The 21,315-nt window shown below is 45.1% G+C and overlaps 1 non-coding gene across 1 annotated transcript; it reads right to left on the bottom strand.

Moving 5' to 3' along the window:
* Positions 1-6,433: 6,433 nt before the first annotated feature.
* Positions 6,434-6,583, bottom strand: LOC139269853 (5.8S ribosomal RNA). Its single transcript, XR_011594347.1, has one exon. It is a non-coding gene; the product is annotated as a 5.8S ribosomal RNA (ribosomal RNA).
* Positions 6,584-21,315: the final 14,732 nt, after the last annotated feature.

The raw sequence follows: 21,315 nt of genomic DNA, 5'->3' as shown, positions 1-21,315 counted from the left end.
AAAATTGCACGACAAGGTAGAAGCTGCTTTGGGGCAGGATGAGCAAGAATTAAACGCAGGGTGGGAGGCGATTAAACACTGGATGCAAGCTTTCAGTCCAGCTAAGACAGACTGGGGAAAAATTGCAGCCTGCCAACAGAAAGGAACAGAGGAGGTCCTGGAGTATGACAAGCGGTTTAGATGCACGTGGTTAGAACATTCGGGTATGAATAATACGGATGAGGAAATGGATGAACAAGTGTTTGGACCCCTGAAAGCAGCTTTCGTGGCAGGTCTAAAGCCAGAATTGTCCAAAATGCTTAAGGTAGTGTTACCGGACTGGAAAGGTAGAGGAACTACCTTTGCAGCATTGGTGGATCAATGTAACCAATTAGATCGGGATATGGGAGCTAAAGTCCGAGCTATACAGGCTATGGGATGGAAATCCCAGGATTCCGATAAACAATCATTTGGAAAATTACCCTGAAAATGTCATTATTGTGGGAAAGAAGGTCACTGGGCCAAGACGTGCAGGGCAAAACAGCAAGGTCATGGCCGGGGAAGAGGACGCAGCCAGGGATACAATTCAGCCAACAAACCAGGCTTGTCACAAGATAACGACCTCATAGAAGCATTTAAGCGACTGACAATACAATAACAGAAGGAGTTACTTGGGATAGCAAAAAACGATTAGAGCCCACCCTGGCCCCCCTCCTTGCACTAATACAACAGAGGGGAGATGGGCCATATATAACTGTGAGGGTGGGCGATAAAGAGGTGGACTGTCTTTTAGACACAGGGGCGGAATTAACATGCTTACCCCTACAATATGGAGACTTTTTGCCGTTGGATGGTAGGGCACGCACAGTCTATGGAGTTGGGGGCCATAAAATGGAAATTAAAAGGACAACACCGGTACTTATAGGGCTGGGTCCACATGAACTAACCACGCTGGTCTGGATAGGCCCTGTAGATCATCCCATTTTGGGAATGGACCTTCTAATCCAAGTAGATTTATCGTTGCATTTCGAGGATGGTTGGGTGACATGGTCAATTAGAACTTTGATGAAAGAAGAACTGAAGGAACATCTGATATGGGCTAAAGAAAAGAATGATTGTGGCCTACTCCAGATGGAGCCTGAGTCATTTACTGGGACCAAGTCTCCATGCACTAAACAGTATCCCACCAGTCCAACTGCCATCGCGGGAATCTTACCAGTTATTCAGCAATTAGAGAAACAAGGGGTGCTTATTAAAACGCATAGCTCCTCCAATAGCCCCGTGTGGCCGGTACAGAAATCTAATGAGACTTGGCGTTTGACTGTTGATTATAGGAAAGCTAACCAGTGTATTGATCAAAAAGCTCCTTTGGTCGCAGATCCCTCCACCATTTTTAATGCCCTCAAACCGGAACATAAATATTTCTCGGTTATAGATATGGCCAACGGATTTTGGTCGGTGCCTCTGGCACTGGAGGTTCGACAGTGGTTTGCTTTCACGGTACAAGGACAACAGTATACTTGGACCCGGTTACTGCAGGGTTTCCACAACAGCCCTTTGGTATTCCACATGGCTTTACAAAGCCATTTGCGAGAATTACCTCCCCTGACATCCACAGTCATCCAATATGTAGATGATATCCTGCTAGCTTCAAACACGGAAGAACAGCATGAACAAGATTTACGAGCTTTGCTGGACCACCTTCGGCTGAAAGGACATAAAGCCAGCATCGACAAAGCACAAATATCCCAAGAAGAGGTTGTATACCTGGGACAAAAGATTTCACAAGGAAAGAGAGAACTTACCCAGGATAGAACTACAGCCATTCGAGCTGCTAAAAAAACCACCACTATTCAGGAACTAAGGTATTTTTTGGGATTGTGTAACTTTAACAGAAATTGGATTGACTCCTTCACACAGCTTGCTCAGCCACTGAATGATATTTTAAAGGGGAAACGTGCCTCTAAAGAAGCCATCACCCTCAATGAGGAACAGCAAGAGGCCTTCCTGAGTTTGAAAAAGGCTTTGTGTTCGGCATCGGCTCTTGGAATCCCCGACAGTGGTAAGCCATCTACCCTGTTTGTCCATGAGAAAGAAGGATATATGACAGCTATACTGACATAAGAACATGGGGATCGGCAAAGACCTATTGGCTATTATTCGGCAAAACTGGATGCGGTAGCCCTCGGATGGGAAAGTTGCCTAAGGGCCATGGAAGCTACATGTCGAGCGGTAATGACCACTGCGGGTCTAGTCCTCGACCAAAAGCTGATTGTCAAGTGTCCCCACACCGTACACGCTTTGCTGTCTATGAATAGAATGTCTCAGGTGACGGCAGCTAGATGGACCCGCTGGACAGCAGTTTTGGAAGCTCCTAATCTCCATATCGTCCGGGCCAGCCCGGTTAATCCCGCAACTATGCTCCCGATGTCAGAATCGAGGGAGCAAGAGGGGGGAGAATGTGAAAAGCATGACTGCGTGGAGATTTTAAAAGAAACAGAAGAAGCAGCCTTAGCAGCAAAGGAGCCTCTACACAACCCATACCTCATCCTGATTATAGATGGTTCCTCCTTTGTTGACCAGAAAAGCAGGATGGGCAGTTACAACCTTATATGAGGTAGTGGCAAAAGGATGTTTGCTCTCAGGAACGTCAGCACAACAGGCCGAGTTACGGGCCCTGTCAGAAGCATGTCGAATAGCAGAAGGACAGACAGCTAATGTCTACACAGATTCGCGTTATGCTTTTGGAGTCGCTCACGACTTTGGTCTGTTATGGCGGAAAAGAGGATTCCTCACTGCTGCTGGTACACCTATCCGAAATGGAAAAGAAGTCCGAGACTTACTAGAGGCCATACAATTACCTCAGGAAGTGTCCATCCTGAAGTGTAAGGCCCAGACCAAGGAAAATACCACAGAAGCACAGGGAAATGCCCTAGCCGACCAGGCAGCTAAAGATGCCACCTCACAGGGCGTTCCCCCAGAAGAACCAACATAGATGTGCAGATTGAAAGCACTCAGGACTCTGACATGAGACCTTCAAACAATGCAAGGCGAGTGCTCCAGAGAGGAAAAATGGACATGGATTGAGGCAGGAATTAAGCTATACGAAGATGGTGTCTGGAGACAAAGAATTACCGACAAGCCAGTCGCGCCACAAGCGCTTTTTAGCCCAACAGATCCACTCGTGGGGACACTTGGCCTCACAACAGATGACAGTATGGTTCCAGAAAAGCTGGTGGATTCGGGGATTTAAAAAACATGCCCAACTGGTAGCAGACCGCTGTGTGCTACCAGCGCACATTCTTGTCATGGTCGACAGATTTTCTAGATGGGTAGAAGATGTCCCTAACTAAAAGAGCCACAGCAAATCACACTGCAAAGGTCTTGTGTAAGGATTACATTCCCCGATGGGGAGTCCCGAGTAGCATTGACTCAGACCAGGGAACACACTTCACAGGTGCTGTCTGCCAAGAAGTCTGTAGGTTACTGAACATTACATGGGATTTACACTGTCCTTATCATCCACAATCATCAGGACAAGTAAAGCGAATGAATCGAACTCTGAAACAACGGCTTGCCAAATATCACCAAGAAGGAACACCACGGCCCCAGGCACTACCAATAGTGCTATGTAGCATTAGGGCAACCCCGAACAGAACTACAGGTCTAAGCCCATTTGAAATTATAACAGGAAGACCCATGTCGCTGCCAGGAACTATCGATTTATGGAAAGCTGATGTTCACTTAATGACACTCTGTTATCATACTGTCAGAACCTAACCAATGCTATTAGTTCTGTTTCCCGACAGGTATCGGCAGCTTGGGATAATCCACCCGAAGGAGGACATGACATCATCCCGGGAGTCTGGGTGTATGTGAAAAAGTTGCATAAAGAACCTTTGGGTGCCAAGTGGGAGGGACCTTACCAAGTGTTATTGACCACACAGGCAGCTGTTAAAGTCCAAGGAAAGAAAGCCTGGATCCACGCTTCACACGTTAAACGAGCACCCGTAACTGAAGCTGAAATCTGATAAGGACAGTTACTTTTTGCCAAAATGTATAAATTACTGCAGGTATTCTAGGCATTTGCCGACTTCTTACTAGCCGACCTCTGCACCAAAGGGAAATAGTAGAGTACCGAGGGAATTACTTGTAAATACTTTTTTTATATATGTAATATATTTATGCCAAACAAAGTAACATTTCTAGTTGTTGGGTGTGTGCGCATATTCCTATTCACTCAAAGGGAGGGATTCCCTTGAGGCCAATTCCCTTGAATATCTCGGAAATGGCTGAGTGGATAATTAATCAAAAGAAAACAGGCAATGCGTTTCAGGATACGGAAGACTGGGCACGCAAATGGAAGTCAGCAGGTTACAATCTGACTACCTTTGAAGGGGGGTACCAACCGTGCTACAATAATTCCAAACGGCCCCCATTTTTTGTTATCACTAATACACCGGGGGTAGGAACACCGGGGGAATCGGTCTGTCTGATTAGAAACATCAAAGGGGGCCAAAATATGAGGTATAGTAACTGCTCCCGGAATTATAATATAATCAAGCCATGGAACCGTCCAAACTGGGCCGATGTGGGAGTTCTTAACGTAATGGGGATCCTGAATAAAACAGATGGAAAAGCCTGGACAGGCCCCGGAGTGTTGCTGACAAAGAAACAGCTAACATTCATTGCATATAATGGCACCTATTGGGTGTGTGGCCACCAGGCCTACCCTTGGCTGCCCCAGAATTGGACGGGATCCTGCTATTTAGCCTACATTGTGCCATATATGTATCATATAAAGTCACTGTCGGAACATCTACACCGTCATAAGAGAGCTATCACAGAAACAGAGAGGTTCTTTGCCACTCTGATCCCCGGGTATGGGACCGCCAAACTGGCAAGGGAATCCATTAACATGGATTGTGGAATGGGTAGCCAATGATGCCTCAGAGGCCCTAGTTAAAATCAATGCAGAAATGGTAGCAATCCGCACAGTGGCCCTACAGAATAGACTGGCCCTTGACTACATCCTGGCTGAAAAGGGAGGTACTTGCGTCCTACTCGGAACTGAGTGTTGCACATATATCCCAGATAGCTCCGAAGAAATTACTCACTTAGCGGAATATATCCAAAAGGAGGTAGAAAAACTTAAGCAACCCCCATCATTCACTTTGTGGAGCGGAGCCACTAAATGGCTAGGTTCAATAGGAACTTAATTGGTGGAAGGTTTAATTCTATTCGTTGTAATTATTTTACTTTTATATTGTTTGTTTATGTTGATTAAATGTTGTTGCAACCAGGCGGCTGTAGCTGCTGTCCCACAGGTGAGACACCTTGCAGGTCCCAGCAGATCATCTTACATGGCACAGGGATATGTTATGCTTAAGGAAAGGTTGTTTGCTGGTTGAATTAAGATATTGATTTGGATTAAATTGGAATGAGGTTAATTAACCTACTAAAACCAGACTTCCATTGTGGTCACGATGGAATTCGGGTTGATGTAAATTTGTGTGGAAGCTACTAGTCCGGACATGTGGCGAAACACATCAACAAATTTTAGAAGGAAACTCTATTAACATGTATGAAATTATTTTGTAGAATGTTTAACCAGTGATACCTGATGTTTTATGATTCAGTTTGTGAAAGAATCAAAGGGGGGATTGATAGAGAATTCAAACAGGCTGAAAAGTTGAGAAAACACAGACCCCTGCCTACGTGAGAGTGAGCACATTGCATGAAGACATCAATCAACTTGACATTTCAGGACTTTTGGCAACGAGCCAATTATGAGCTAACAACATATCAAGTGAGCCAATAAGGTCAAAGGGGGCGAGGTCACGATTGTAAATTGATCCAGGATAAGTACAGCCATTTTTTGCCATGTGTTAGAGAAGGCTAAAGGACCTGGCATAAAGCCAGCTGTTTGTTGCAGCTGCCAGAATAAAGTTATGTTAAACTATCACCGGAGTTCGCATCTCATTGAAAATTAAGAGATCTAACACAATGAAAGCACCAAGACTAACAAAGCACTAAACAAAGCACAAAAAGTAATAAGCAATTAATTAACAAATAAAAAATAGAAGGAACCCTGCACCAAGACCAAAGTAATAAGCAATCAATCAATCAATAACAAATAAAAAATAGAAGTCCTACCTTTATGGGAAAGGAAGGCAGTGGGCTGCCGATGGCGGGGGGGGGAGAGGGGGGAGGAGAGGAGGAGGGGGAGAGAGGAGAGAAGAGGGGAGAGAGGAGAAGGGGGCGGAGAGAGGAGAAGGGGGGGGAGAGAGGAGAAGGGGGGAGAGGAAAAGGGGGAGGGAGAGGAGGGGGAGAGAGAAGGGTGGGAGAGAGAAGGGTGGGAGAGAGGAGGGTGGGAGGGGGGGGAAAGGATGGGCAACAAGCCGCGCTCCCGCCTTCACCCGACGGCAAAGGCGAGTGCGATTGATCGTACAAGCGACCCTCAGACAGGCGTAGCCCCGGGAGGAACCCGGGGCCGCAAAGTGCGTTCAAAGTGTCGATGATCAATGTGTCCTGCAATTCACATTAATTCTCGCAGCTAGCTGCGTTCCTCATCGACGCACGAGCCGAGTGATCATTAAACGTACAAGCCTGCCCAGGTCCCATCCTACTCACGTCTTGCCCCCAATCTCTTTGCTTTCCTGCTATCCCCGCCCCCTCCGAACAGAAGAAATAGGAACAGGAGTCGGCCATACGGCCCCTCGAGCCTGCTCCGCCTTAAATAAGATCATGGCTGATCTGATCATGAACTCAGCTCCACTTCACTTATTGAATGGCGATGCAGGCTTGAAGGGCCGAATGGCCTACTCCTGCACCTATTTTCTATGTTTCCCCGCCCGCTCCACATAACCCCTTATCGCTTAAGAAACTGTCTATTTCTGTCTTAAATTTAATCAATGTCCCAGCTCCCACAGCTCTTCGAGGCAGCAAATTCCACGGATTTACAACCCTCTGTGAGAAGAAATTCCTCCGAGACATCTCCAAGACAGCCTCCAGGAACACTCGATGGCCTCAATCATCTTCCTTCTTGATGGTCACTTTTGCCAGCTCCTTCTCCCTTTCTTGTTTGTCTTTCTGTTCCCGGGATCTCCTGTCTCCGATGACGGACATTGCCGTCTGTTCCCTCGCAGGTTGCGTTGGGGAGCCCATTTGGCCAGGGCTAGGGGCGGCGTGCTTCGGGCCCCTCCCACACTGCCTGCAGCACATGCACACAGAATCTGGGGTCGAGGAGCGACTGCACATGCGCGCACACGCTAGCGTGCATGTGCAGAGGTCCCGGCGCTGGCTTCGCCCCCCTGCTGGTTCTGCTGCGCTCCACCGAGTCCAAAGGAGGCATGATGAGCGTGGAGAATACCACGGTAAGGATTAGGCATGCTTTTTATTCCAGAAAGTCGGCGGATCTCACAGAGGTGTTCCGTTCTAAGGGTCGGTGGAAACTTGGCCCCAAAGTATCGTAACCTACAGGGCTATGGACCAAGAGCTGGAAAGTGGGATTAGGCTGGATAGCTCTTGGTTGGCCGGCACGGACCCAATGGGCCAAAATGGCATCCTTCCGTGCTGTCAATTTCTATGATTCTATGACCCAACATTTGGTATTCTACATATTAACAGCTTAGATAAACTTTATCAGTCTAGGCATATGGCTTTCCTGTTAACCTGTCTTTACACAGAGACACTCCCACTACTGTTCTCTCACAAACTGATTTTAAAGTTTTTATACAAACAATGCCAATGTGACATATTCAAAGAATTACCAACTGAGACGAGTTATTAAAAAACACTATTTAAGTATTAGCTAAAGCAACTGAGTGAAATTGATTTCAATTCCTGCATCTGAATAAGTTATATAAATAGTAGTTGAATATAAAATATTTATTGAAGCGTCTTTTATGCACAGGAGTAATATAAAATACAAATACGTGATCTGGCATACCTGAGTTGTCGAGAACACGATGTGCATGTAGTTTGACACTTAGGCTGTTGCATTTCTAGGTTATAGAGTGCATGCATTCCAGAGCTGGTACAGTTCAGGTAAGGTGTGAGCTAATTGTCTGGTTCCATTTATAATGCAATGAATTTTAAAAAATAGAAAAGAAAATTATAATTTAAATGGAGAAAAATTACAAAGTGCTTCAGTACAGAGGGACCTGGGGGTCCTTGTGCATGAAATACATAAAGTTAGTATGCAGCTACAGCAAGTAATCAGGAAGGCAAATGGAATGATGGCCTTTATTGCAAGGGGAATAGAGTATAAAAGCAGAGAAGTCCTGCTCCAACTGTACAGGGTATTGGTGAGGCCACACCTAGAGTACAGTTTTGGTCTCTGTATTTAAGGAAGGATATACTTGCATTGGAGGCTGTTCAGAGAAGGTTCACTAGACTGGGTGTTATGTAATGAGAGAGGACTAATTAGCAATCTTGTTGTGCGAGGCGCCCTGGGGAAGAGTGACCATAATATGGTCGAATTCTTTATTGAGATGGAGAGTGACAGTGTTAATTCAGAGACTAGGGTCCTGAACTTAAGGAAAGGTAACTTCGATGGTATGAGACGTGAATTGGCTAGAATAGACTGGCAAATATACTGAAAGGGTTGAGAGTGGATAGGCAATGGCAAACATTTATAGATTACATGGATGAACTTCAACAATTGTACATCTCTGTCTGGAGTAAAAATAAAATGGGGAAAGTAGCTCAACCGCGGCTAATATGGGAAATTAGGGATAGTGTTAAATTCAAGGAAGAGGCATATAAATTGGCCAGAAAAAGCAGCAAACCTGAGGACTGGGAGAAATTTAGAATTCAGCAGAGGAGGACAAAGGGTCTAATTAGGAGGGGGAAAATAGAGTATGAGAGGAAGCTTGCAGTGAACATAAAAACTGACTGCAAAAGCTTCTATAGATATGTGAAGAGAAAAAAATTAGTCAAGACCAATGTACGTCCTTTGCAGTCAGAATCAGGTGAATTTATAATGGGGAACAAAGAAATGGCAGACCAATTGAACAAATACTTTGGATCTGTCTTCACTAAGGAAGACACAAATAACCTTCCGGAAATACTAGGGGTTCGAGAGTCTAGCAAAAAGGAGGAAATCCTTATTAGTCAGGAAATTATGTCAAGGAAATTGATGGGATTGAAGGCCGATAAATCCCCAGGGCCTGATAGGCTGCATCCCAGAGTACTTAAGGAAGTGGCCCTAGAAATAGTGGATGCATTGGTGATCATTTTCCAACATTCTATTGACTCTGGATCAGTTCCTATGGACTGGAGGGTGGTTAATGTAACACCACTTTTTAAAAAAGGAGGAAGAGAGAAAACAGAGAATTATAGACCGGTTAACCTGATATTGGTGGTGGGGAAAATGTTGGAATCAATTATTAAAGATGAAATAGCAGCACATTTGGAAAGCAGTGACAGGATCGGTCTAAGTCAGCATGGATTTATGAAAGGGAAATCATGCTTGACAAATCTTCTAGAATCTTTTGTGGATGCAACGAGTAGAGTGGACAAGGGAGAACCAGTGGATGTGGTGTATTTGAACTTTCAAAAGGCTTTTGACAAGGTCCCACACAAGAGATGAGTGTGCAAAATTAAAGTACATGGTATTGGGGATAATATATTGACGTGGATAGAGAACTGGTTGGCAGACAGGAAGCAGAGAGTTGGAATAAACGGGTCCTTTTCAGAATGGCAGTGGGGTGCCACAGGGTTCAGTGCTGGGACCCCAGCTCTTTACAATATACATCAATGATTTAGATGAAGGAATTGAATGTAATATCTCCAAGTTTGCAGATGACACTAAGCTGGGTGGCGGTGTGAGCTGTGAGGAGGTTGCTAAAAGGCTGCAGGGTAACTTGGACAGGTTAGGTGAGTGGGCAAATGCATGGCAGATGCAGTATAATGTGGATAAATGTGAGGTTATCCACTTTGGTGGCAAAAATAGGAAGACAGAATAATATCTGAATGATGACAGATTAGGAAAAAGGGAGGTGCAATGAGACCTGAGTGTCATAGTACATCAGTCATTAAAAGTTGGCAAGCAGGTACAGCAGGCGGTGAAGAAGGCAAATGGCATGTTGGCCTTCATAGCGAGGGGATTTGAGTACAGGGGCAGGGAGGTGTCACTACAGTTGTACAGGGCCTTGGTGAGGCCTCACCTGGAATATTGTGTTCAGTTTTGGTCTCCTAACTTGAGGAAGGACATTCTTGCTATTGAGGGAATGCAGCGAAGGTTCACCAGACTGATTCCCGGAATGGCGGGACTGACATATCAAGAAAGATTGGATCAACTGGGCTTGTATTCACTGGAGTTCAGAAGAATGAGAGGGGATCTCATAGAAACGTTTAAAATTCTGACGGGTTTAGACAGGTTAGCTGCAGGAAGAATGTTCCCGTTGCTGGGGAGTTCCAAAACCAGGGATCACAGTCTAAGAATAAGGGGTAAGCCATTTAGGACCGAGATGAGGAGAAACTTCTTCACCCAGAGAGTAGTGAACCTGTGGAATTCTCTACCACAGAAAGTTGTTGAGGCCAATTCACTAAATATATTCAAAAAGGAGTTAGATGTAGTCCTTACTACTAGGGGGAATCAAGGGGTATGGCAAAAAAGCAGGAATGGGGTACTGAAGTTACATGTTCAGCCATGAACTCATTGAATAGCGGTGCAGGCTCGAAGGGCCGAATGGCCTACTCCTGCACCTATTTTCTATGTTTCTATATGTTTCAATAAGATCACCTCTCATTCTTCTGAACTCCAATGTGTATAGTCCCAAGCTACTCAACCTATAAGTCAACCCCCTCATCTTTACCACCAAAGTGGATAACCTCACATTTATCCACATTATACTTCATCTGCCATGCATTTGCCCACTCACCTAACCTATCCAAGTCACTCTGCAGCCTCATAGCATCCCCCTCACAGCTCACACTGCCACCCAACTTAGTGTCATCCGCAAATTTGGAGATACTACATTTAATCCCCTCGTCTAAATCATTAATGTACAATGTAAACAGCTGGGGCCCCAGCACAGAACCTTGCGGTAACCCACTAGTCACTGCCTGCCATTCTGAAAAGTACCCATTTACTCCTACTCTTTGGTTCCTATCTGCCAACCAGTTCTCAATCCACGCCAGCACACTACCCCAAATACCATGTGCTTTAACTTTGCACATTAATCTCTTGTGTGGGACCTTGTTGAAAGCCTTTTGAAAGTCCAAATACACCACATCAACTGGTTCTCCCTTGTCCACTCTACTGGAAACATCCTCAAAAAATTCCAGAAGATTTGTCAAGCATGATTTTCCTTTCACAAATCCATGCTGACTTGTCACCTATCATGTCACCTCTTTTCAAATGCGCTGTTATGACATCCTTAATAATTGATTCCAGGCTGCCCGGTCTATAATTCCGTGTTTTCTCTCTCCCTCCTTTTTTAAAAAGTGGGGTTACATTGGCTACCCTCCACTCCATAGGAACTGATCCAGAGTCTATGGAATGTTGGAAAATGACTGTCAATGCATCCGCTATTTCCAAAGCCACCTCCTTAAGTACTTTGGGATGCAGACCATCAGGCCCTGGGGATTTATCGGCCTTCAATCCCATCAATTTCCCCAACACAATTTCCCGACTAATAAGGATTTCCCTCAGTTCCTCCTTCTTACTCGACTCTCTGACCCCTTTTATATCCGGAAGGTTGTTTGTGTCCTCTTTAGTGAATACCGAACCAATGTACTTGTTCAATTGGTCTGCCATTTCTTTGTTCCCTGTTGTGACTTTCCCTGATTCTGACTGCAGGGGACCTACATTTGTCTTTACTAACCTTTTTCTCTTTACATATCTATTGAAGCTTTTGCGGTCCATTTTAATGTTCCCTGCAAGCTTCCTCTCGTACTCTATTTTCCCTGCCCTAATCAAACCCTTTGTCCTCCTCTGCCGAGTTCTAAATTTCTCCCAGTCCCCGGGTTCGCTGCTATTTCTGGCCAATTTGTATGCCACTTTCTTGGCTTTAATACTATCCCTGATTTCCCTTGATAGCCACAGCTGAGCCACCTTCCCTTTTTAATTTTTACGCCTGACAAGGATGTACAATTGTTGTAGTTCATCCGTGCGGTCTCTAAATGTCTGCCACTGCCCATCCACTGTCAACCCCTTAAGTATCATTCGTCACTCTTCCCCAAGGGGCCTCGCACAACGAGATTGCTAATTAATCCTCTCTCATTACACAACACCCAGTTTAAGATGGCCTCCTCCCTAGTTGGTTCCTCGACATATTGGTCTAGAAAACCATCCCTTATGCATTCCATGAAATCCTCCTCCACCGTATTGGTTCCAGTTTGGTTAGCCCAATCTATGTGCATATTAAAGTCACCCATGATAACTGCTGCACCTTTATTGCATGCACCCCTAATTTCCTGTTTGATGCCCTCCCCAACATCACTACTACTGTTTGGAGGTCTGTACACAACTCCCACTAATGTTTTCTGCCCCTTGGTATTCCGTAGCTCCATCCATACCGATTCCACAGCATCCAAGCGAATGTCTTTCCTTACAATTGCATTAATTTCCTCTTTAACCAGCAACGCCACCCCGCCTCCTTTTCCTTTCTGTCTATCTTTCCTAAATGTTGAATACCTTTGGATGTTGAGTTCCCAGCCTTGGTCACCCTGGAGCCATGTCTCCGTGATATAAGGTAATGAGGGGGCTCAACAAGATGGATGCATAGAGGATATTTCCACTCATAGGGGAAACTAAAACTAGGGGCATAGTCTCAGAATAAGAGGCTTCCCATTTAAAACTGAGATGAGGAGGAATTTCTTCTGTCAGAAGGTTGTAAATCTGTGGAATTCTCTGCCCCATTGAGCTGTGGAGGCTGGGTCATTGAATATATTTAAGGCGGAAATAGACAGATTTTTGAACGATAAGGGAACAAAAGGTTATGGGGAGCAGGCAGGGAAGTGGAGCTGAGTCCATGATCAGATCAGCCATGATCTTATTGAATAGCGGAGCAGGCTCAAGGGATCAAATGGCCTACTCCTGCTCCTATTTCTTATGTTCTTATGTTCTTATATAAATTTGTAATCCTCCTGAAACCCAACAAATGGCAATCACGGTTAACTTGATTAAGAGATGACGATTAAAGTTAATCTGGGTGCCTAGAATTCTATAGCATCTCTGGTATTGGTATTGTTACACCAGGCATTGGTTGCAGTATAATTTCAATAGAGTTGCAAAATGTTGGGCATGGAAAACAAGGGAAAAAAATGGTAGGGTAGAAATTCTGCAGCGAGTACTAAATTCTGCAGAGTTCCATGGACTCTGAATGGCAAGATACTAGGGGGCCGAAATTCAGCCTCCCAAAAAGACCACCTGCCGCCAGAAAGCGGTGGCCATGCGACGGAATCGAGCGGCTGCCGACTGCTGGTCCAATGGCTGCCACAATCGAAATTCACTTCGGGGATTTTTCTGGCGGTCTCCACTTCTGCCCTGCTGCTGCCAACCATCCTAAGTGCGTCATCAAAGGGCGTACCGCCGATCTCCCGCACCTCCACGTCACACCCCGCAAAATTTAGCTGTAAAAAGCCACGATCCGCTGCGCGGTGCCCACAACAGCTTTTTCTGTCGGTGCACCTTCCTGTCAGTGTGTGAGCCACGGCAGCGTGACGGCCCTTCAAGTGGAAGGCGCACTGCCCCGGCTGACTTTTTTTCTGCTGACCGACGTCCTGATCGGCTGGACAATTATGGCCCTGGGTTCGGCTGGGCCACCAACAGGCAGCTTGGCACCCCCTCTTGGGTGCCAGGCCGCTGGCCCAGCCAAAACCTTCCCTGGTGGTCCAATGGGCTGAACTTAAAGAATCGCTGCCCTTTAAATGAGGGGCGAGACGTGGTGGCGCACTCGCACGCTGACGTCAGCACCGCTCCGCCGCTAACTGACAGCGACGGAGACTCCGTCCCGCCCCTGCAGCACTTCTGCCCCCATTATGACCAACTTCCTGTCCGCTCCCAAAAAATTGCCAAAGAGCTGAAAATCAATCAAGAGTCCGCCTCGTCTGACGCAATGGTAAAAACACTTGGCAAACGGTAGGTGCACCAGGTTTCTAGCAGGGGTGATTTTTTACCCCAAGGAGTCCTGTTTAATTTCAGTATAGAATTGAACATTAGTTTATGATTTAAATGAAGTGAAGATGACATTCGGCTAAATTAAAGTAACAAAATTGCTGATTGACTGCTTTCAAAATGAAGTATCAGAGACAAATGATAAGTATAACTTTTTAAATCCCATTTCAATGAGAAGTCATATTTATTCACTTTTTAAAAGATTGATGCAGAATTTTACACAGTATGGAAGCATGGACGGCTTTTCAAGTTCTCCACCATTTTACCCTACTCAACTCCATGATTCGCAACCGACGCTTCCGTGTGTACTCTGGCACCCAGAAGAGCAGATATAGGACCAGGGACGGATTAAGCGGGGGGGAGTCAGATGGGGCAGTCACCTGGGGCCCAAGCCTAGAATGGGGCCCATACAGGGTCGGATTAAGGGTAAGGGTAAACAGTATTGACATAAGTGATGTAGCAAGAGCGGAGCGAAGCCCGAAGGCTCAGGCGCATGTTATTCTCGACCTGATGTAAACAGACTCTAGATGCCCTTTTTCTAGAGATGCAGAGGCCGAAATTCAGGTACACCAGAAAGCTGACGCACCGATGAATTTCCGACCTGGTTTTATCGCTGCGATCCATGAGGCGGCCAGATGATCGATTTTCAGGACTTTGACATTTTTTCAAAGTCAAACCGGAAGTCAGCCATAGTTGGCGCGGGGCGGAGGCGGTGGAATTGACAGAAAGGCAGGATGAGGCTGAATTTCGGTCAGAACCAGGATTCCGCCGCTGTCAATCAGCAGTGGAGTGGTGGTGACGTCACAGCGTGTGTGCGTCACTACGCTCTCTCCCCTCCCTAAAGGGGAGAGAATCTGTCATTTTTCATCTTCGGCCACTGGGCCACGAGGAAGGGTTTCGGCCAGGCTGCCCGTTGGCGGCCCAGCCGAGCCCGTGGACACGATCTTGCCGGCCAATCGGGAAGACAGCCGACAAAAATAAATACATGGTGGCCGCAGCAGTGGGCCCTCCCCTTGACAGCCCACTGAGCTGCTGAGCTGCACTCTCTCCGGATAAGGTGCCCCGACAGAAAAAGCTGTTGGGGGCACCGTGCGGCGGGGGATCGATTTTTGGGGGTGGATTTTGGGGCGGATTACTTTGCAGGCGAGGGAGAGCGGCGGAGCGCGTTCTGATGACGCGCTTGCAGCGGTCATCAGCATCAGGGTGGAATCGGATCCAGGCCGAAAAATCCCTGACCTGAATTTGGGTCGGGGCAGCCAGTTGGTCACAAAGTGGCGGCCACGGGATTCTGCCGCATGGCCACCGCAAATGGGTCTTTCTGAGACCCTGTATTTCAGCCCCGCATTCTACACAAATCGGGGGCGAAAAAAAGGAAAGAGCACCAGCTATGCGACGAGCAAAAGAGACAAGAAGTAGCTACACTGCTTAAATGAGATCGTTTTTGCCAACAAAAAACTCAGTTTCATGAAGATGAAAGCCAAGATGATGCTGTACAGTCAACTTGAACAACAAAACCACGAGTGGCACCAGACCCGGAGTTGGCTGAGTTGGAGCTCCAAGTCTAAAAAGTTGAAGAAGATGAAAACCAACTGCCGCATACTGAGCTGAAAGAGACGCAACTTACGAGTGACATTGGGCTGTGGGGAGACAATATCTCAGAAGACATGCAAAACCATTAAATTACAAAAGGTAGTGAGGGCTACCGAAACTAATAAAAACTTCCAAAACTCCGCCGTGATTCATGCCAAGGAAGGATGTTGCCGATACTGCTCGAAATCCTTCTTCAAACATGTGCACTCTCTGACAGGGGAATGTATGGAGTGAACGTGGCTCTGTTAGTCACCTTCAATGGTAGAGTATACTGCTTTGCTTGCAAGGTCACAGCTCTGGATGGGAACGGGATCGACATACAAAATTGTTGCAGACAATCTTATGATAATACTTCAAATATGAGTGGGAAATACATTGGTGTTCAAACTATCAAAGAACAATGCCCATATGCAATGTTTATACAATGCACAGCACACTCACTCAACCTTGTGGGGAAAAACATTGCCGAATGCAGCCCTTTGGTCGTCAGATTTTTTGACCATTGTACAAAAGTTGTACACTTTTCTCTCTGCATTGACGTTTTGCTGGCGATTACTTTATGAAAAACTAAAGCCTTTAGGGCTGTCTGTTGTCAAACAGCTTTCTGCTATTCGATGGTCAGCAAGATATGAAGCAGTGTCAGCCCGGCTCAAAGGTTATACTCCCATATGCGATGTGTTAGAATCCCTGGTAACTGACATGGAACAGAAAGTTGAATGCCAAAATGAAGCTCAGTTGATCCTTGAAAAACTAGGCGAACTGGATTCAGCTATTCTCATTGTTATTTGGGACAGAGTCTTGAAGCGCTTTCACCTGACCAATCTCTCGCTTCAAGAGACCAACTTGAATCTGAATGTCATGGTGTCCTTACTCAAGTCCCTTGTCAATTTTGTCAAGACCCAGCAGACAGAGTTTGACGACTTTGAAGACCTAGGGATTAAACTGTGTGTCCACGAGTACAATTCAGCTCAGAGGCGTGTCCGGGTACGCAACCACCGCTATGGTGATGGAAATGCTGTCACCCAAGGAGAAATTCAAAACTGAAGTGTTCTGGTCATTATTGATGAACTATTCAGTACCTTGAAACACTGCCTTGAAGCATACAAGGAAATCAAAGTTTGGATTCCTGTCCAAGTTAGTCGCTCTCTCAACTCATGAGATCAAGCAAGCCGCAGCAAATCTTGCCTGTTGCTGTCCCAAAAATCTGGAACCTATGATTGAAAGTGAATTCATCCAGTTTTCTAGCTTGGTGGCATCCTCAACAGAGCTTCCAACCTCAATTGTGTCAAATAAACTAAAGCAGTTCTGGCACTCATATTATTCAATGTTTCCAACCAGTGACCTGCCCGAAACAGAGTCCCACAAGTTTGTATATGCTGATGACATTGCCTTGGCCACGCAAAACACGAATCTGTCCATCACTGAGGAGACCCTGACCAGTGATTTACAGAGGATGGAGGCCTACTTCCGCCGATGGTGACTTCGACTAAACCCGCAAAAGAACACCATCTCGACATTCCACCTCAACACCCATCAAGCAAACCAAGCTTTGAAAGTTTCCTTTTGCGGCGCAGAGCTAAACCATGCCAAAAACCCTCCTATTTAGGAGTCACGCTTGATTGCACCCTGTCATATAGACAATATCTCCAGAACCTTGGGAAGAAACTAAAGAGTAGGGTCCACATGGGGAGCAGACGCTCAAACCCTCTGCACAGTAGCACACACCCTGGTGTACTCTACAGCTAAGTATTGCTCTCCGTCATGGCTATCAAGTTCGCATGTCTAATCCATTGATGTCCAGCTGAATTCTACTATGTGAATTATCACCAGTATGCTTTTATCGACACCAACACCTTGGCTGCCCATGTTTGCAAACATCGCACCACCATACCTACGCCGTGAATATGCAGTCTCCAAAGAACACAGCCGTTACACTAGCAAAGACATGCCAATCCAGGCTGATTGAACACCTATCACCAACTCGTCTCAAATGTAGAAGGCCATTTTGGACCATTGCCAAAGCCCTTCAGCGATCTAACCTCAGCCTTGATGACCGATGGCGAAATGCTTGGAAGAACTGCGACATACGGAATGGATTCCTTATAGAGGACTCCACAGTACAACCTGAAGGATCAAACCTTCATCGCAAACAGTGGACAACCATCAGTTGCCACAGAACTGGTCATGGTAGATGCTGCAACCTTCTCCATAGGTGGAAGATTAAAGCAAGCCCAGCAAAGAATGACTAAAAAAATGATTAAGAAAGGGAAGATAGACTATGAAAGTAAACGAGCACGAAATATAAAAACAGATAACAAGAGTTTCTATAGGTATATAAAAAGGAAAAAAGAGTGGCTAAAGTAAATGTTGATCCCTTAGAGGACAAGTCCGGGGAATTAGTAATGGGGAACATGGAGATGGCAGAAACTCTGAATAAATATTTTGTATCAGTCTTTACGGTAGAGGTCACAAACAATATCCCAACAGTGGATAGTCAAGGGGCTACGGGGTGGGGGGGCAGGAACTTAACACACTCACAATCACTAAGGAGGTGGTACTCAGTAATATAATGGGATGAAAGGCGGATAACTCTTCTGGACCTGATGGCTTGCATCCTAGGCTCTTGAGAAGTAGCGGCAGGGATTGTGGATGCATTGGTTGTAATTTACCAAAATTCCCTGGATTCTGGGGAGATCCCAACAGATTGGAAAACTGCAAATGTAACACCCCTATTTAAAAAAGGAGGCAGACAAAAAGCAAGAAACTATAGATCAGTTATCCTAACATCTGCGGTTGGGAAGATGTTGGAGTCCATTATTAAAGAAGCAGTATCTGGACATTTGGAAAAGCATAATTCAGTCAGGCAGAGTCAGCATGGATTTATGAAAGGGACCCCAACTCTTTACAATCTATATTAACGACTTGGAAGAAGGGACTGAGTATAACATAGCTAAGTTTGCTGACGATACAAAGATGGGAGGATAAGCAATGTGTGAGGAGGACACAAAAAATCTGCAAAAGGACATAGACAGGCTAAGTGAGTTGGAAAAAATTTGGCAGATGGAGTATAAGTGTGGCAGAAAAAAATCAAGAGCAAGTTATTATTTAAATGGAGAAAAATTGCCAAGTGCTGCAGTACAGCGGGACCTGGGGGTACTTGTGCATGAAACACAAAAGGTTAGTATGCAGGTACAGCAAGTGATCAGGAAGGCCAATGGAATCTTGGCCTTTATTGCAAAGGAGATGGAGTATAAAAGCAGGGAAGTCTTGCTACAGTTATACAGGGTATTGGTGAGGCCACAACTGGAATACTGCGAACAGTTTTGGTTTCCATATTTACGAAAAGGATATACTTGCTTTGGAGGCAGTTCAGAGAAGGTTCACTAGATTGATTCCTGAGATGAAGGGGTTGACTTATGAGGAAAGGTTGAGTAGGTTGGGCCTCTACTCATTACAATTTAGAAGAATGAGAGGTGATCTTATCGAAACATAAAAGATTGAGGGGGCTTGACAAAGTGGATGCAGAGAGGATGTTTTCACTGATAGGGGAGTCTAGAACTAGGGGGCATAATCTTAGAATAAGGGGCCGCCCATTTAAAACTAGGAGATTAGGAGGAATTTCTTCTCTCAGAGGATTGTAAATCTGTGGAATTCGCTGCCTCAGAGAGCTGTGGAAGCTGAGACATTGAATAAATTTAAGACAGAGATTGACAGCTTTTTAACCGATAAGGGATTAAGGGGTTATGGGGAGCGGGCAAGAAAGTGGACCCGAGTCCATGATCAGATCAGCCATGATCGTATTTGTAGGCTCGATCGGCTGTATGGCCTACTCCTGCTCATATTTCTTATGTTCTTATGCGACTGTGAAGCTCCTAATCAGAGCTTGAAGCACATCATTGAGCACTGCCCTCAGAGGAAATTTGCAGGCAGCCTACAAGATATCCAGGTCATTACACCAAAAGCTTTGGCCTGGATATCTGACTTAGATATTGACATTTGATTTGTATTGCTACTACCATACAAAAGCAGAAATATTGTACCTCTTCTTTGATTTGCCTACTTCATACACTACTCCTATCTAAGCAGTTGCACTGACATCTATTCTAAGTCTCCATTAATGCTGCTTTGTAACCAATTATTAGGAGGTATGGAAGGGAGCAGTTCTGTGGCGACTGGACCATCAATATTCCTTTCTCTCAAGGCCTCCATGTTTCCCCTTTAAGTACATGCAGTTGGATTCTGTTAATTGGAACACATGGCAGGAAATTAACAGATCATTCCGATTCTATAATGTCTAAATTTAGCATTAATTTACAGTACATCTTTATTGTTTCAAATGAATAATGGAAAAATGTTCTCATCAAACATCGTTCAATTAACCAAGTGTATTGCAAAAGCCAGTTATTGTGACTTTTCATTTAGGGCTTTAAAAATAGTGATTTCTAGATTACAAATATTTATCTATTGTATGTTAAATTAGGTACATGACGCACTCGTTTCATTGAAAACTTAGAAGTAGCTGCGGTACATATTTTTGTAGTGGTCTCTGGAATGGACATGTTAAAGGTGTCATGCTGTATGATAGACAATAGTTACTCATTTTTGTAAGAGAGTATCACATTGTGAATGTGCAGTCTGCCCCCGGCCCCTCCCACCCCAGTTTCCCAAATCAATCAAAACACTTTGATTTTATTCATGCACCTTTATTTGTCTCAATAACTGACATTTCTAAAAAAAAATCCAAAAAAGGAGCTTAAACAAAATTTAAAAATCAAATTCATACTTCACAATAATATAATTACATTTATCCACTAAATTATATTTTGTGTCTACTCATACCTTCATCAGGGTATTCACTTCAAGGCCTCAGTCTCTTTAAAAAAGATTGGGCTTGAATTTGCTATTTTTGTTCAGAGCTGTGTGCGTGTACGAGACAAAAAAAAAATGGCATTGTTCTGATTAGACACCTATTGTAGCTTTGGTTTTGTATTATATATATTTTTTCAAATGCATATTAAACTGAATGTGAGAGGGAGAACAGTCGTGATTAGCTCGAGGCCAAGAAGGGGGACGGAATTGGTGGCAACAGTACAAAGTTTGTGGCAGGAACTGAAGACAATAGCTTTGTTCTTCCAAAATATTTAACTGGATGAAATTGGGGCTCCTCTGAGACTGGATGCCAGACAGTGTGACTGGCAGAGACAGGAAAAGTGAGAGTTGGTGGAGAGCTGGGTGTCATCACTGTACATGGGGAAGCGAGCCCATGTGTGTCAAGAGGCAACATATAGAGACAACGTATAGACATTCTAAAAAGGGAGGGAGAACAGCCAGTTGTCGTGGTGCACATTGGTACCAACGACATAGGTAAAAATAAAAGGGATGAGGTCTTATGAAATGAATTTAAGGAGCTAGGAGCTAAATTATAAAGTAGGACCTCAAAAGTAGTAATCTTGGGATTGCTACCAGTGCCACGTGCTAGTCAGAGTAGGAATCGCAGGATAGCGCAGATGAATACGTGGCTTGAGCAGTGGTGCAGCAGGGAGGGATTCAAATTTCTGGGGCACTGGAACCGGTTCTGGAGGAGGTGGGACCAGTACAAACCGGACGGTCTGCACCTG

The sequence above is a fragment of the Pristiophorus japonicus genome, chromosome 8 (genome assembly GCF_044704955.1).
Source record: "Pristiophorus japonicus isolate sPriJap1 chromosome 8, sPriJap1.hap1, whole genome shotgun sequence".
Classification (NCBI taxonomy): domain Eukaryota; kingdom Metazoa; phylum Chordata; class Chondrichthyes; family Pristiophoridae; genus Pristiophorus; species Pristiophorus japonicus.
Note: the sequence above shows the minus strand (reverse complement) of the source record. Positions and strands in the feature narration are given on the sequence as shown.